This window comes from Equus przewalskii, chromosome 2 (assembly GCF_037783145.1).
Source record: "Equus przewalskii isolate Varuska chromosome 2, EquPr2, whole genome shotgun sequence".
Lineage (NCBI taxonomy): Eukaryota > Metazoa > Chordata > Mammalia > Perissodactyla > Equidae > Equus > Equus przewalskii.
The window spans coordinates 17,570,691-17,585,176 of NC_091832.1; the positions used below are offsets into that span (position 1 = coordinate 17,570,691).

Below are 14,486 nucleotides of genomic sequence, written 5' to 3' on the forward strand. Positions count from 1 at the left end.
ATGTAGAACAACTTCAGAGGGAAAGAATGGATGGTATGGTTGAAAACATTCTTCAGGAAAGCCTAAAACTGCTTTCCCAAGAAGCCACAGAATGTAAGCAAAGAGTGTGGGAACTGAGGAAAGAAATGCTTAAAAACTCAAACACATGAATGAAATAGGTTGTAAATGATGAAAACAGCCAGCTAAAAATCTATGACTAAAACTGTGCAGGAGATGGTAAATTTGCCTTCTCTCTTTGGAGAAAATCACATGAATGATGACAATTTGGGATTAGACAAAAAGACTGGATCAGAAAATGGGGACCACCCAGACTCTGAGTCAGAAGTCACCTTGAAGAAACTCATTGATGCTGTTAACTTAAATGTCTCCTTTAAAAATCTTGAAGGAGAGGGGCTGGCCCCGTGGCCGAGTGGTTAAGTTCGCGCGCTCCGCTGCAGGCGGCCCAGTGTTTCGTTAGTTCGAATCCTGGGCGTGGACATGGCACTGCTCATCAGACCACGCTGAGGCAGCGTCCCACATGCCACAACTAGAAGAACCCACAACGAAGAATACACAACTATGTACCGGGGGGGCTTTGGGGAGAAAAAGGAAAAAATAAAATCTTTAAAAAAAAAAAAAAAATCTTGAAGGAGAAAAGAAGAAACATTTTAAAGGCTTTGTGAAGAAAATGAAATAGGGCTTACAGGTCAAATGAGAAATTTCCAAACTGAGCAAGCATCTTAATAGTCTGAATAGTCACAGCTTGAAAGTGAGATTCAAAAGCTTCCGGTGAAACTTCATATACTGACCGAACTACATGAAGAACATATAATGAAACTTTACAGAAAATTAATCAAGGCAGGAGGTTATTGCTTAGAAAGAAAGAGGAAACTTCCCAAAGTGTATCAGAACATCAGCAATATACACCAGAAGTGCAACCCCCATGGAACGATGGTCAAAGGCTTAGAGAGAGAATCGGAAAAACACACTTCCTTCTATCAAAGATGGACTATGTCCCACGAGATAAAAAGCTCAACAAAGTTAGCTGGGATCTCTGTTGACTGAGAGGAAACTCAAGGAGTTAAGAAAATGGTCACAGCAGACAACAATTGGCTAAAGCAGAGTTGAAATTGCAGCTTTCCCCAGTGGCTCCTTAGCCCTTGCCATTCAACAAGCAGAGGACCAAGAGGGTCAGGGCGCCCCTGTCCTTACCAGGCTCCCAGGGAAGGAGGAGGGTCACACTGGGAGGGCTGAGGGACCCGGGTCACAGTCAGGTTTTAGCTTCCACAGCAGCCGCCCCCTGAATCCACAACCACAGCAGAACATTTGCACACATTTTCTCTCTTTAAAAGTAATTCTGATTTCTCTCTTTTTAGTTAAGGGCTGTTATTTAATCGATGCTACATTTGCTCTTACTATAATTCCTAAGACAGTTTTTAATACAGTGCTTAGGAACATATTATTCCCACTTCATTGAACTTTCTAGAATTGGACAGTATAACTACAGTTCTTTGACTGAAATAAAAGATCCACTATCACTTAAACCATTAATTGAAGTTTGACATGACCAAGTGGAGACATCTGAAACAATACTGGAAATGCAATGAGCTGTTGTTAAAAATCTATGAAAGTAACAATATTTATCTCAATAAATTTTGATTGGTTTTAATAACAATGCAAAACAAAAACTAAACACCACCACCACCCTCAGCCAAACTTAGTAATATTTTTATTAGTTTAGCCCTAGAGGCATGGATTAATTTAGGAGAATTGACATTTTGCAATTATTTGTTTCCTGATTTTTAAATTTCTTTTTAACTTCTGTTATTTTGTTTTGAATATGCTTTTAAATTTTATGTAGTCAAAATGAAACTTTTCCCTTCTAAAAAAACCCAGTATGGGGGCTGGCCCCGTGGCCGAGTGGTTAAGTTCGCACGCTCCGCTGCAGGCAGCCCAGTGTTTCGTTGGTTCGAATCCTGGGCGCGGACATGGCACTGCTCATCAGACCACGCTGAGGCAGCGTCCCACATGCCACAACTAGAAGGACCCACAACGAAGAATATACAACTATGTACCGGGGGGCTTTGGGGAGAAAAAGGAAATAATAAAATCTTAAAAAAAAAAAAAAAAAACCCAGTATGTCCACAGTTCTTGTTAAATAAACACTCCCATGAGAGACCAGTATAAAAGTTGTGACACATACTGCTGGGCCCTCCAAGTGGGAAGACCCCACTTTTGCTGGAGAATCTTCAGTCCCGCCTGGAGGATGAGGTCTCTTCTTATGCCAGAAGCCTCAGAAGAGGCCTGGATGCCTGCCCACTGGGAAATGAGTCCAAGAGCCCTAAGCGAGCAGCAGCACCAGGCTAGTTGGGCTTTTAGCTCTAGGTCAAGTTCTCTGAGAGTCAATTCCTGGGCGGTGGGTCCTTAGATAGCGCCTTTCACATGGAGGAGGGCTGGTGCTGAGAAGAAAGAAATCAGGCAAGGTAATTAAGAAGCTACCCTGGCCCTATAAAGCTAAGGCACAGAGACCCCAGGCTTATGAAGCTGAATAGGGACTGAGAACAAAGCAGGGTAGGATCAGCAATTAAACCTTGAAAGGGTGACTATTGTTTAGTTTTGTATATTTTGTGATAAATTCCCTTTTTTCCCCCTCTTTGTACTCAAAGTTCTGAACAGTCCTGACAGGGTTAAGGGCAAAGAATCAAAGGAAGTGATTTGTGTCTATATATAAGCCAGAGCTTTAGCGCAGAGGCAGCAATGTGACAAAAGCATCGATAATCCAAAAGAAGCAACCCAAAGCGAGAAAGAGAAGCAGGGCACACTGGGGCTTCCTGGGCAAATTTTCATCTCTACCTGTGGATTCTCCTTCCTGAATTCACATTTTGCAGGTTCTTGGTTTTGACCAATAACGAAAACTGGACTACTTACACTTTCCAGACTGACTTAAGAGCCCTCACAAACAGCTTTACACGGCAATTACACCTACCTGCAAAACATCACTGTGAAAATCTTGTTCCATGCACTTTCTCCATCAAGCCTTTTCTCCGTCCTATTCTGACTCCTACACCACTTTGCTGTTCTCCTGTGGCACTCATCTATGGTGGTTCTGTTGCTGGGTTTCATTTTTGGTTTTGTTTATTTTTTTGAGCTCCTTTAGGTAACACCTGCCTAATTTGGTATATTTTTTTTAAAAACCTGAGTATTTTTCTCATGTGGACTTCAGGTTTGAATCACTTTTTAATCAGAAAATCACACAAAGGTAATTTAAATACCCTACATAGAAAGTTAGGGGAGGGGCTGGCCCAGTGGCATAGTGGTTGAGTTCGCACGCTCCACCTCAGTGGCCAGGGGTTTGCAGGCCCAGATCCCAGGTGCAGACCTAGCACCACTCATCAAGCCACACTATGGCAGCATCCCATATAAAATAGAGGAAGATTGGCACAGATCCTCAGCAACAATCTTCCTCAAGCAAAAAGAAGAAGATTGGTAACAGATGTTCACTCAGGGCCAATCTTCCTCACAAAAAAAAAGAAAAGAAAGGGAAGTTAGGGGAAAGGGTGTCCTTGATGTTCCTTGTCTCCTGGTTAGCCCATGAGATTTTGGCTCTAGCCAATTTCCTCTGCACAAAGACCCTGCTTAAAGCATTTATGAATAAGCTAGAAGAGTGGCAGCTGAAACATGGCTTCTCTGAAAATGGGAGGGAGGAAATAAAAAAATAGCTGCTTTCATTAGGGGCAGGAAGGAGATTATTTCATTAGAAGCTAAACAGTGAGACTATCTCAGTACAAACAATTGTTTGGCTTGAAGGCTCTATGTGGCCAATTACTCCAGCAAAGGCTCAGCTGGAATGGAACACAGAGCTGCCAGGACCAAGGGACTGGGACTGACACAGGCTCACGCGTCTCCATCATGGCTTTGGGATCCCAGAGCCCCCCAGCAAGGATGCTTACAGAACACGTTCTACCCCAGTCAGCAACCAGCACCATTCTGCAGCCAATCCAGTCAAGAATGTGGATTTAAAACACACGAGGAAAAGATGACACTGGGGCAAATGCAAAGTTATTCAACCTAAAACTGACATGTTACGGCAAATGTAAGAAGGATAAAAATTAGATCTCATCAGAGATCTGATACAGTTCAATCACTACATCAATGGCTGACAGTAGGCTGGGGGGAGGCGCTGTGGGGGAGGGGCTGCTCAGCTAACTGCTAGATGATCATTTCAAAGTCCACCAGGTGGACCTGATATTCCAAAACTTGACATTATAATTAAACTAATTTCCTACCACTCACTTCATAGGAAATCACTAATCTCCTATGATCTTACTTCAGGTCACAGCTGCTACTTGGTTCACTAGAAGTTATTACTTCACCCACTGGGGACATTTAGTTCTTTACATTTTTTTCAGGTTACTTCTGATTAAAGCCTTAACTTCCTCTTTGCAACAATCAGTATCCATTCATATTCTGAAAAGAATACCGAAGATGCAAAGTGAGCCTGCCCACTTGGGGGATGCAAATCTTTAGAAGAAGCTATGAAGGGTGATACGGCCATTGACCAATGAGACTGCTCTTCATCCTCTACCCCCAGAATAGGTAATAAGCAGAAGAGAAACAATATGAAAATGGACATTAAAAATAGCCCCAATTCAAACAGTACCACTCGTCTCCCTCTACAGCAGTGTTTCTCAACTGAAGCAATTCCCTCGCCAAGGGGCACTGTCGACGTCTGGAGACATTTTTAGTTGTCACATCTGGCAGGGGTGGGCGCTGCTACTGGCATCTAGTGGGCAGAGGCCAGGATGCTACTAAAACATCCTACAATGCACAGGACAGCCCCACAACAAAGTATCCAAAATGTCAATAGTGCTCAGGTTGAGAAGCCCTGCCCTAGAGGAGGCATTTGAAAGCCATTTAGTTTGGAGCACGGGAGATATGAGAAGATACCAATTCAGTGGAAAAGACTCTTCTTCTGTAACAAAGAGTGAAACATTTAGAGGAAAACTAATGTTTTCAAAACTGGAAAGAACCTTAAGGATTATCTAGTCCAAGCACAGGTGGAAAAATTTAAGGCCCAGAGAGGCCAACCCATGTACCCGCGTTCACAGAAGAAAGCATCAGCTAGACAGGAATTAGAATCATCTTTATAGACTCCGAATGTGTGTTAAATGTAGCAGATGTCCAATAATGGCCACTAAACTGTTTTGAGGTGTTCTTCTCTATTACAACACACAGTTCACTCTCTCCGCTGGGAAACCCAACATCTGAGACTGTGCGTGAAGGCTTGTTCACACCCCATCCCACCCACATTCCTCTTCCTCAAAAGAAGCCCGGAGGTGGAGAAGAGTGTGATAGACTAGACCTCAAGACCAAGTGGCCAGGCAGAAAATGTTTTCCAACTGTTTGAAGGGAAGCTCAAGCCTTTCACCCAGGCAAAGCTTGACCCAAAACCTTCTGAGTCAGCAAATGAACCCTTGCACAAGACCACGGACATGTGAGCTTCTGTCCTCAACACCGTGCAGCAGCTTTCCTAACACATCACAGGAGCCCTAACCAATGGCAAACAGACGGAAAATTGGTGCCAGTTTAATTCAATCACAGCCGTACGCAAACAAGCTAGAGAACTTTCATTTCTAAACAAACAGCAGAACAGAAATGAAATCTGGGATCAAAGTACAGATGGTTAGTCCAGTGGCATGCTAAATGTTAAGTCATCAAAATAGCCCTGGCTAAAGGGAAGAGAGCAAAAGATAGAGATTTCCGCTTTCAAAAATAAAACACTCACTATAATGTTCAAAATCTAGGTGTTTCAGAATTGGGTATAATGAGGCACAGGTCAGAAGGCGTCATGCAAGGGGGTAAGGCAAAGATGCCAGCCATGCAGATAGAAACATCCTGCAAAGGGAACATTATGCAGAGGGACCCAGGGCAGGTGTCTAGGAAAAAAATCTCAGCTTCAAAAGAGCCAGAGCAAAGTTCTTCAAATGAAACAAACCTGTTCCAGTGGGTAAAAAGGAGAGTGTCTAAAAGTGCTGCGAGGTTATTGTTAATTTCTACCGTGCCTGAGAGCAGTGTCTAAATATTTACTCCCACCCCGCAAGAAGGCTGAAGGATTACGACTGCTGCCACCCGCTTCACACCCCATGCCACGTTTCCTCACGATGATGTGTCGCACTGGAACCTCCCACTGTGAGGGCAGAGTATGAGCTTCGTGACTGGCTCCGGTTCTCAATGCGGCACAGATGCCAGAAGCACACAAAAGAAATGGCACAAAGCAGCAAATACCACAAAGCAAATATGAACTTCATCTGCTCGGCTTCCTGGAAGGTCACAGATCTTCAAATATCTGAGTTAATAGCATGATGGTGACTTTCAAAAAATAAAACAAAAAAAGAATATGATCTGAACACATAATAGAATAATAGTGCTTATGATGGAGACATTAGACACCATGTGCCAGCCACTGTGCATTAAATATACAGATATACATGGGACATAATCCCTGTCCTCATAGAATTTACAGTCTAAGGAAAGCCTTTGGGGAAGAAAAAAATGCAGTAGCTGTCATCCCCTTTCTACCAATGCAGGGACTCTAGCCCACCTGCCCAGTGGACTGAATTTAAGTGAAGGAGGCCTGTGTGAACAACATAAGAGGCCGTTCAATGGCACAACAATATTTCCACATATCAAGTATTTACTGTAGAAGATTACGCATGAGATATAAGAATATATCACCCATCTTGCTGTGATCATGTCCCATAAAGCCGTTCCTTATGCTCAAGGCAGGGTTGTCCCCAGCTCTCCACTCCTTACCTCAACAGAGGTCCACAGCCGTGAGGCAGTTCAGAATGACAGGCCCCAGGGCAAGGCCTTCTCTACATGGACTCAACCCAGAGGACTCCCTGACACCTTTTTAAAAACAAAGGGCCCACATGACCACTCAACTCTGAACACATAAAAACCCATCAGTCTAACAGCAACACAAAAATTGACGTTGTACCATTATTTACAATACTGAAAAACTAAAAAGCCAAATGCCCAGCAACTGGGCTAGAGTTAAGTAAGTAATGACACAGTCAAACGATGAAGTACAATAAAGGTATTTAAACATTTTTTTTAAAGATTTTATTTTTTTCCTTTTTCTCCCCAAAGCCCCCCAGTACATAGTTGTATATTCTTCGTTGTGGGTCCTTCTAGTTGTGGCATGTGGGACGCTGCCTCAGCGTGGTTTGATGAGCAGTGCCATGTCCGCGCCCAGGATTCAAACCAACGAAACACTGGGCCACCTGCAGCGGAGTGGGCAAACTTAACCACACGGCCACGGGGCCAGCCCCTAAATATTTTTAATAGCGTGAAAAATGCTTACGTTAAATTTTAAGCAGAAACATAATGATATAAAATTATTACGGTATAAACTCAAGTAAAAAATCGGTGATACAGGTTATGGGAAATATCTTCTATATCATTATACTTTTTCATACTTTCTAATGATTTTTATCACAAATATGAATAACTTCCATAATTAGAAAAAACAAAGTTTTTGCTTTTGAAAGAAACAGCATTTAATGATGTTTACCTAATAAGCACAAGGACCCTCCTGCCTCCCTACCCCCAGAATCCCACAAGACAAAAAAACAACTGGTCTGGGAGTCTGTTTCTATGGTAACAAATCTTTTTCTTTTCTTCCCCTTAAATGCAGAAGAAGTCTAATGAAACTGAGCCCTATTTTTAATCTGCCCACAATATGGACCCTGGATTTGAGTCATCTGTGTCGGGCTGCTTCCATCACAAACTAGGCTCAGAACTAAGTCAAACGCTCAGAGGAGCTCATCTGGGGTCTTCCTGATTTCCAATGCCGCCTTTAATGACACCTCCTTTCTCTCACGTACAAGCTGGACAAGTTAATACAGCACTCACGCTACAGGAAAGGCCTTTTCTCAAAATTCTCCTGGGTCTGAAACAGTTCCTCTAAACAAACTCCTCATGCCTACCTTCAGAGCAGCAAAGTCCAGGTACCAAATGGCTATTCTTTCAATAGAAATGCTTTCCACATAAGAGAAGAGCTTGCATCTTTTAATTCTTTCTTTCTCAAATCTGCTGTCACACTTAAATTGGTTCCATTAGCTCTGCTGTTTACAGTTGTTTTGAACAAAAGTATCATGATAAGAATGGGGAGTTTCCTTCCCATTTCTCGCTGGAGGGCTTGTGTCAGTTATAACCCCAGTGGTAATCTATCAACAAGAAAAGACACCAATGCCCCCTCCCTGTCGAGCTTTATCCTGCAGCTTACGATGTGACCAGCTCACACAGAAAATTCTGTAAGAAATTATTTTTTGAAGGCATTAGGACAAAAACGATCTTCTAAACAATATTAAGACAAAATCTTTAACTCAGGCTTGAAACACTGGAGAATTCATTTCTAAATCCACACACTGGGGGACTTCCAGTGAGACAAGAAAAGAGGAAGAAGTTAAATAACAAAATTTGTTTCGCATGCACTTCAGGAAGCAATGTGGTAGGATTAGCACGTAAACCCACATCTAAAGATGTAAGCTCTGTGGCAGAGGCGTGGGGATTTATGGTCTTTCCATCACTAGCAACTGCTGCAAAGACAGTATGGCTATTTGAAAAAAGGAAAAGACAAGGCGCTCTATTTTCTCAAATCACTGTGTTAGGACAGGCTTATCAGCTACGGCTGAGAACAGGTCTCTCTTTTTCCTGTGTTTGTTTTACTCTGTTCAGTACATCATAAAACGAGAACATTACACATTTGTTTTTTGGGCAAAGAAAAATGACATGAAGCCTGAGGGATCCAGTTCTCCTTGTTTCAGATTAAGAAATTTCTTTTTGAAAGTTTTGACTTGAAATAAAAATTTTTAAAACTCAACAAAGCATTCTCCAGTGAGCTTATGAAATTCAGTACTTTCTAAATAAACCATATTCTATATGTGTATGTAAAAGCAAACCAGAACACTCATAGAGAATATACATCTTGGGGGGAAAAGAGAGCTATGGTCAACAAAAATGGTCAGAGAATTACTTAACATTACTTAAAAATGAAAAGCAGCAGCAATAATAAAATCCTCTTAGCACCCAGTGATAGAGACAAAGGTGGGATTCCAGGGCGAGTTTCAGCCACACGAGGGAGGTACCTGAGGGCGGGGTGGAAGGGGAGAGTTGGACAAACTGAAGACAACCACCAGGGCGACCTTACGCTGCTGGATGGCTCATCTCTGGGGTTTTCCGCTGGGGAGGGACTTGCAGTTCAGCCATCAATGGGCCAGCGTCCACAGAGCCTGTGGGGAAATACGGGATCCAGAAGAGTGGGGCAGGGAAGGAGAAAGTTTGGAAAATGGAAGAGTCAAACACAGTAGTGAAATGTTGTAATTATTAAACATGAGGCTTCAAAAATGCATAGAGGTACCTCTTAAGTCGAAATGGACTGGCTGAAAAAAACTGGTACTCTGGGAAGCAATCTTATACGCTTTTGAAAATACCAAATTACATTTTAATTACACATGGAATTACAGTAACACCTGCCAAGAGGAAATTAGTTTTTGGAGAAAAGAGAAAAACAATGAAACCTACGCAATTTTTACAGTTGGTAGCTTTACTCAAACCGTTAGGGTCCCCTATCCGTGGCCTCTATGGAAAATAGCAGCCTAAAAGCAAACGTACTCACACTCTACCGAAAAACCTTGCTGGCCTAGTTCCACCAATTCCATTAATGTAGCAGAGGCCCAAAGGCAGGTGACCTGATTAACAAAAAAAGCACTTCTAGAAAGTGCTGAACTTTCTAATCAAGAAGAAAACTAGTGGCAATAACTTGAGAAGCTTTGCTTTTAAATGGAGCAGCAGCCACCTTCCTTATAAGACAAAATACTTTTCAGGCCCAGGATAGAAGAAAGCAGATCCAGAGACCTCACCTCCTGCCCCCAGTGCTAACCTCTCAAAGCTGTGGGGGAAAAATCAGACAAACCAATAAGACTAGTTAAAATGATACGTGGCACAAAGAAAATTACAGCAGTTACCCCTTATCCACGGTTTCAGTTATCCGCAGTCCACTGTGGTCCGAAAACATTCAATGGAAATTTCCAGAAATAAACAATTTATAAGTTTTAAATTGTGTGCCATTCTGAATAGTGTGATGAAATCTGGAACGGGCCCTCTCCGGCTGCTCAGGACATGAATCATCCCTTTGTCCAGCGTATCCACACTGTATACCCACTTACCCGGGAGTCACTTAGTAGCCCTCTAGGTTATCAGATCACTGTCAAGGTATCCCAGTGCTTGTGCTCCAGGAACCCTTCTTTTAGTTAATAATGGCCCCCAAATGCAAGAGTAGTGATGCTGGCAATTTGGGTATGCCAAAGAGAACCTGTAAAGCACTTCCTTTAAGTGAAAAGGTGAAAGTTTTCTACTTAAGGCAAGGAAAAAAATTGTATGCTGAGGTTGCTAAGACCTACAGTAACTTTTATTACAGAATATTGTTATAATTGTTCTAATTTTAGCTGTTGTTAATCTCTTACTGTGCCTAATTTATCAATTAAACTTTATCATAGGTATGTAAGTATAGGAAAAAATCTAGTATATACAGGCTTGGGTACTATCTGCGGTTTTCGTCATCCACTGGAGGTCTTGGCACGTATCCCCACAGATAAGGGGGGACCACTGTAACTCCACTGCAATTACCTTAACTATCAAGGAAAGACTACTCTGTACCGTGCTTTAAGGCTGCAATCCCTAAATCTCTCTTTGTACATCTTATGTGTTACTGACAAGTCGTCTAGCTGTAGATGGGACAAGCTCAATGTATATACATCCTGCCCAAGGCTTCCCAGAAGTGACAGGGTGGGAACTCTTTTTTTCTAAGTAATCAAACGATAAATCGCTCCTGGCAGCAACCAACAGTCAAATATAGATTCAACAGAAGCCAATTTTCCTAGTCACACATCCTAATTATATAGGCAATGACTGAGTTGTTACATTACTTCCCGGGACTAATTATTGTTTCCGCAACAGTTAAGATCCTTTAGAAGCACAGAAGGTTGTATCTGCCTGAAAACCCTGCACGTCTCTTGTCCAAAATAACTCAACTATTTACTTTAAGGAGAAAGAATTACATCTTAGAGATTTTTTTCAAGTGCCTTTGTGCCTCGGCCCATTTCCACTTGGATCCTACCTGGGTGCACTCTAACAGAGGGAACTACATCTCCCAGGCTCCCCTGCCAACTGATTTCTTGGTATGATCCACCAACGGGAGGCACTGATAAGGATAAGAGGCAGGACGAGGGGGGAAGCCAGGTAATGCTCTCTCTTACTTGGTCTGAGTTCCAGCTGCCACCAGACAGCTCTTCTTTCCATGCTTCTAGCTCACACCAGATGGCTCAGGCTTCTGGCCTTTGATGACACCAGTACCTTCTAATTTCCTTAGGGGCACAGTAGCTCCCAGGTGTTGCTAATCTCTGGGTTGCCTCCCCTGCCCATGTACCTTCTCGGCTCTTGTATCACGTGTGTAACCTATTCCATATACTAAATTCCCTCTGCCTGTATGGCCTGTATGAACAGAAACAGTGGTTTCTGTTTCCCGACTGGTCCTTGACTTTAAAATATATTTTAAAACCTAGCTTTCCTAAGAATTAAACAAATATTCAGACAACCTGTAAAAGATTTCTCCTAATAGGAACCAAAGGGTTTATGGATGACAAAACCAATTCATTTGTTTCAACAAATATTTACCAAGGGCCTGATGTGTGCGAAGCAGTGTTCTAGGTGCTGGAAACACCAGAGCAAACAAAACAGGCACCAACCCCTGCCCTCATGGAGCTTACATTCCAGTGGGCATGTTAGCTGTGGCGAATTACAATTTTAAAAAATTAACCGATACAGGGATATCTCTTTAACAATAGAGGAATTTGGTAAAAGTGAATTAACTTTAAGGTCTTCTACTCTGCACAGACTTGGTTCCTACCTTTTCAATGTGGTATGCTGAACTGTCACATTCCAGGGGCCAATACAAAACTTCTTCAAAGTTAGTGTCAACTTAAACTGGCCACTTGCTCAAATAGAAGTACAACTGTGATAAGGATTTAAATAGATACAATAACAAAAGGCAGTGTATGCTTAGAATGTAAATAGTATGTGTGTTTTATGCAGATTCTTGTTTGGCATCTTTTTCACGAGGGATATCATTTGGAGGAACTGAGTCTGAGTCCATTTAATGTCACTTTATCTTTGTCTAGAACACAGGTAGAGTCCATCAACATAATACACAAAGTCAGCTGCAATGTACATAATGAGTAAAGTGTTGCAGTCATCAACTGCAAGATGTTATTTCCAAGATGGAATTTTCAAGCAGAAGAATAGAAACAGACAATGACTCAATGACAACTGTGCCCAAGAAAGCTGCCACCTACACACCATAATGACATCAGATGAAAAACGCAGAAAGAAAGCAGTTTTCTGATTTATTTGAAAGCAACAGATCTGTGTACTGAAAAGTGTAGAACAGAAAAGTGCACTAAGAGACGTGGCTGCAGCTACCTGTCTGCACACCCTAAGCACTGAGCAACCGAGAGCACACATCAAATATTCAGTACCCTTAGACTGCTTGAGTATAAAAGCATGTTCGGCCTCAAAAATCAATGTCATCAACTCCAGAAATGATATAATATCTACCACTGGCATTTCCCTAGACTTTTCTAAGATAATTCAACGCATTTGTGAAGGTACACTTTCATAGAGATCTTGTGGGCACAATACTCAGACCTTTCTTGCTACTCAGCAATTGGAAAACATTTCATGTCTGCAATATTTATAATTCCATTTGAGTAGCAGGTGGACTTCCAATACTATGGGCTTCTTATACAACAGGGAGTCTAATGCATATTCACAATCTCAGTACCATACAGCAAGTCAACTACAGGGCTAGCTAGAATTCTAACCCTATTGGCCCCTGCCTACCTATTAAAAACCTTATCCCTCGCTGCTCCCAGCATATAGTCAAAATATACTAAAGAATCACACACACACATATACACACAATACAGCACATCTTGGAGCCTTTGCACATTCTGCTTCCTCTGCCTAGAAGGCAAAGTCCCCTGAATTCACCTGGCAAGGTCATGCTTATCATTCCTGACACAGCCTACTTGTCTCTTTGCAGTCACAACTTCCTGAGGCAGACTTGTTTGCCTTCTTCAATGCTTTCATTTCTCCCTGTACACAATGCCATAATGATAATTATTACATTGCATCATTTATCTGTTTACACATCTGCTGCCCCATTAGACTATAAAATCCTTGAGACCAAAGACCCTATCTTTTAATCTACAGATCTGGTCCAGTGTCTGACACACAGTAGGTGCTTAAGAAATATCTTCCAAATGAATATAAGTAGTGTGGGATTGCAGGCTTGCAAAGAGTTCCCCCAAAAGACAGGACATTTTGTACTCTCTATCCCACTGCCACGGAATGATATTTAAAGGACAGGGCAAATGATCAGGAAAGTATCTCCCAGGGAACAGGTTTAACAAGTTGATATTAAAAGACAATGTAATGGGGACTTTAATAAATCACTTTCAGTAAAACTGTGTCATCTTAACCACGACTGTCAGAGTTAAGGTGCATTAGCTGTAGAAACCCAGAAAGTTATTTGATCTTGGCTGGAGAAGGGTGTTTAAGAACTAGAAATGGAACCAAAACTTCTTCCGTTGTCTAGATCTGATGGAATTTTTTTTTAATCTCTCAAAAGGTACCATGGATACAGCTAAAATAATTAAAAATTGATAAGAATGTTCATGTTCTAAGGGATGATATAACAAGCAACGATTTAGCTATCAACAGAAAACAAAAGTAAAGGAAAACTAGAGATTAATTCACCGGAGTTAAAATTTAGCACTACTATTAGAAAATTTCTACACAAAGATTCCCTGGTTTAATCTTTCAGACAAGTTTGAAGAGTCAGGAAATATCCAGGGACCGCCCTCAAGGGTACCATAAAGCACATCTGCAAAAATGCCAGAACCCCCATATATAGGAAATGGTTTTGGCTTAAAGACTAGGGAATTATTGGGTGAGTCATTCTAACTGTGGCTTCCAGTAACCAGAGTATTTAAGGGAATACAGTCAGCAAGTAAAATGAATAAAATCAAGATAAAAATAAATAAGATCAGCAATGGTAAGAATACATAATGCTGCATTTGTGGAACCCTTTAGTTGGCGAGGCGCTTTCATCTTTCAAACGAAGAAAATTAAACCGAGAAAGTTAGGTGGCATGCTGGAGGTCACAAAGCTAAAACTAGCAGAGTAAAGGAGTTAACTAGATGTTCCAACATCAATTCTACAGCTCCTCCCACTACTCTGCTTCTCCGTCACCTGAAAGGTGGGCTTATATGCACTATGGATGGGCCTAAGACACTTTCTAAGATGCCTTCAGTGAGAACAGATATCTTCCAAATCACTTCACCATATCTTTGAACTTAATCAAGATAACCTAGGTACAGCCT

At 41.7% G+C, this 14,486-nt stretch overlaps 1 protein-coding gene across 6 annotated transcripts in view; it reads right to left on the minus strand.

The window, feature by feature from the left end:
* Positions 1 to 14,486, minus strand: part of SMAP2 (small ArfGAP2) — a 79,862-nt gene that overhangs the window by 26,693 nt on the left and 38,683 nt on the right. Inside the window, exons 1-2 of one of the 6 annotated variants that reach the window (XM_070610172.1) lie at positions 10,011 to 10,062; positions 9,132 to 9,275 (exon numbers count right to left, since the gene is read on the minus strand). The exons of the other annotated variants lie outside the window; for them this stretch is intronic. The gene's annotated coding sequence lies outside the window, so the exon portion shown is untranslated. Of the gene's footprint in view, positions 1 to 9,131; positions 9,276 to 10,010; positions 10,063 to 14,486 lie in introns of those variants that run through there. 6 annotated transcript variants of the gene reach the window in all.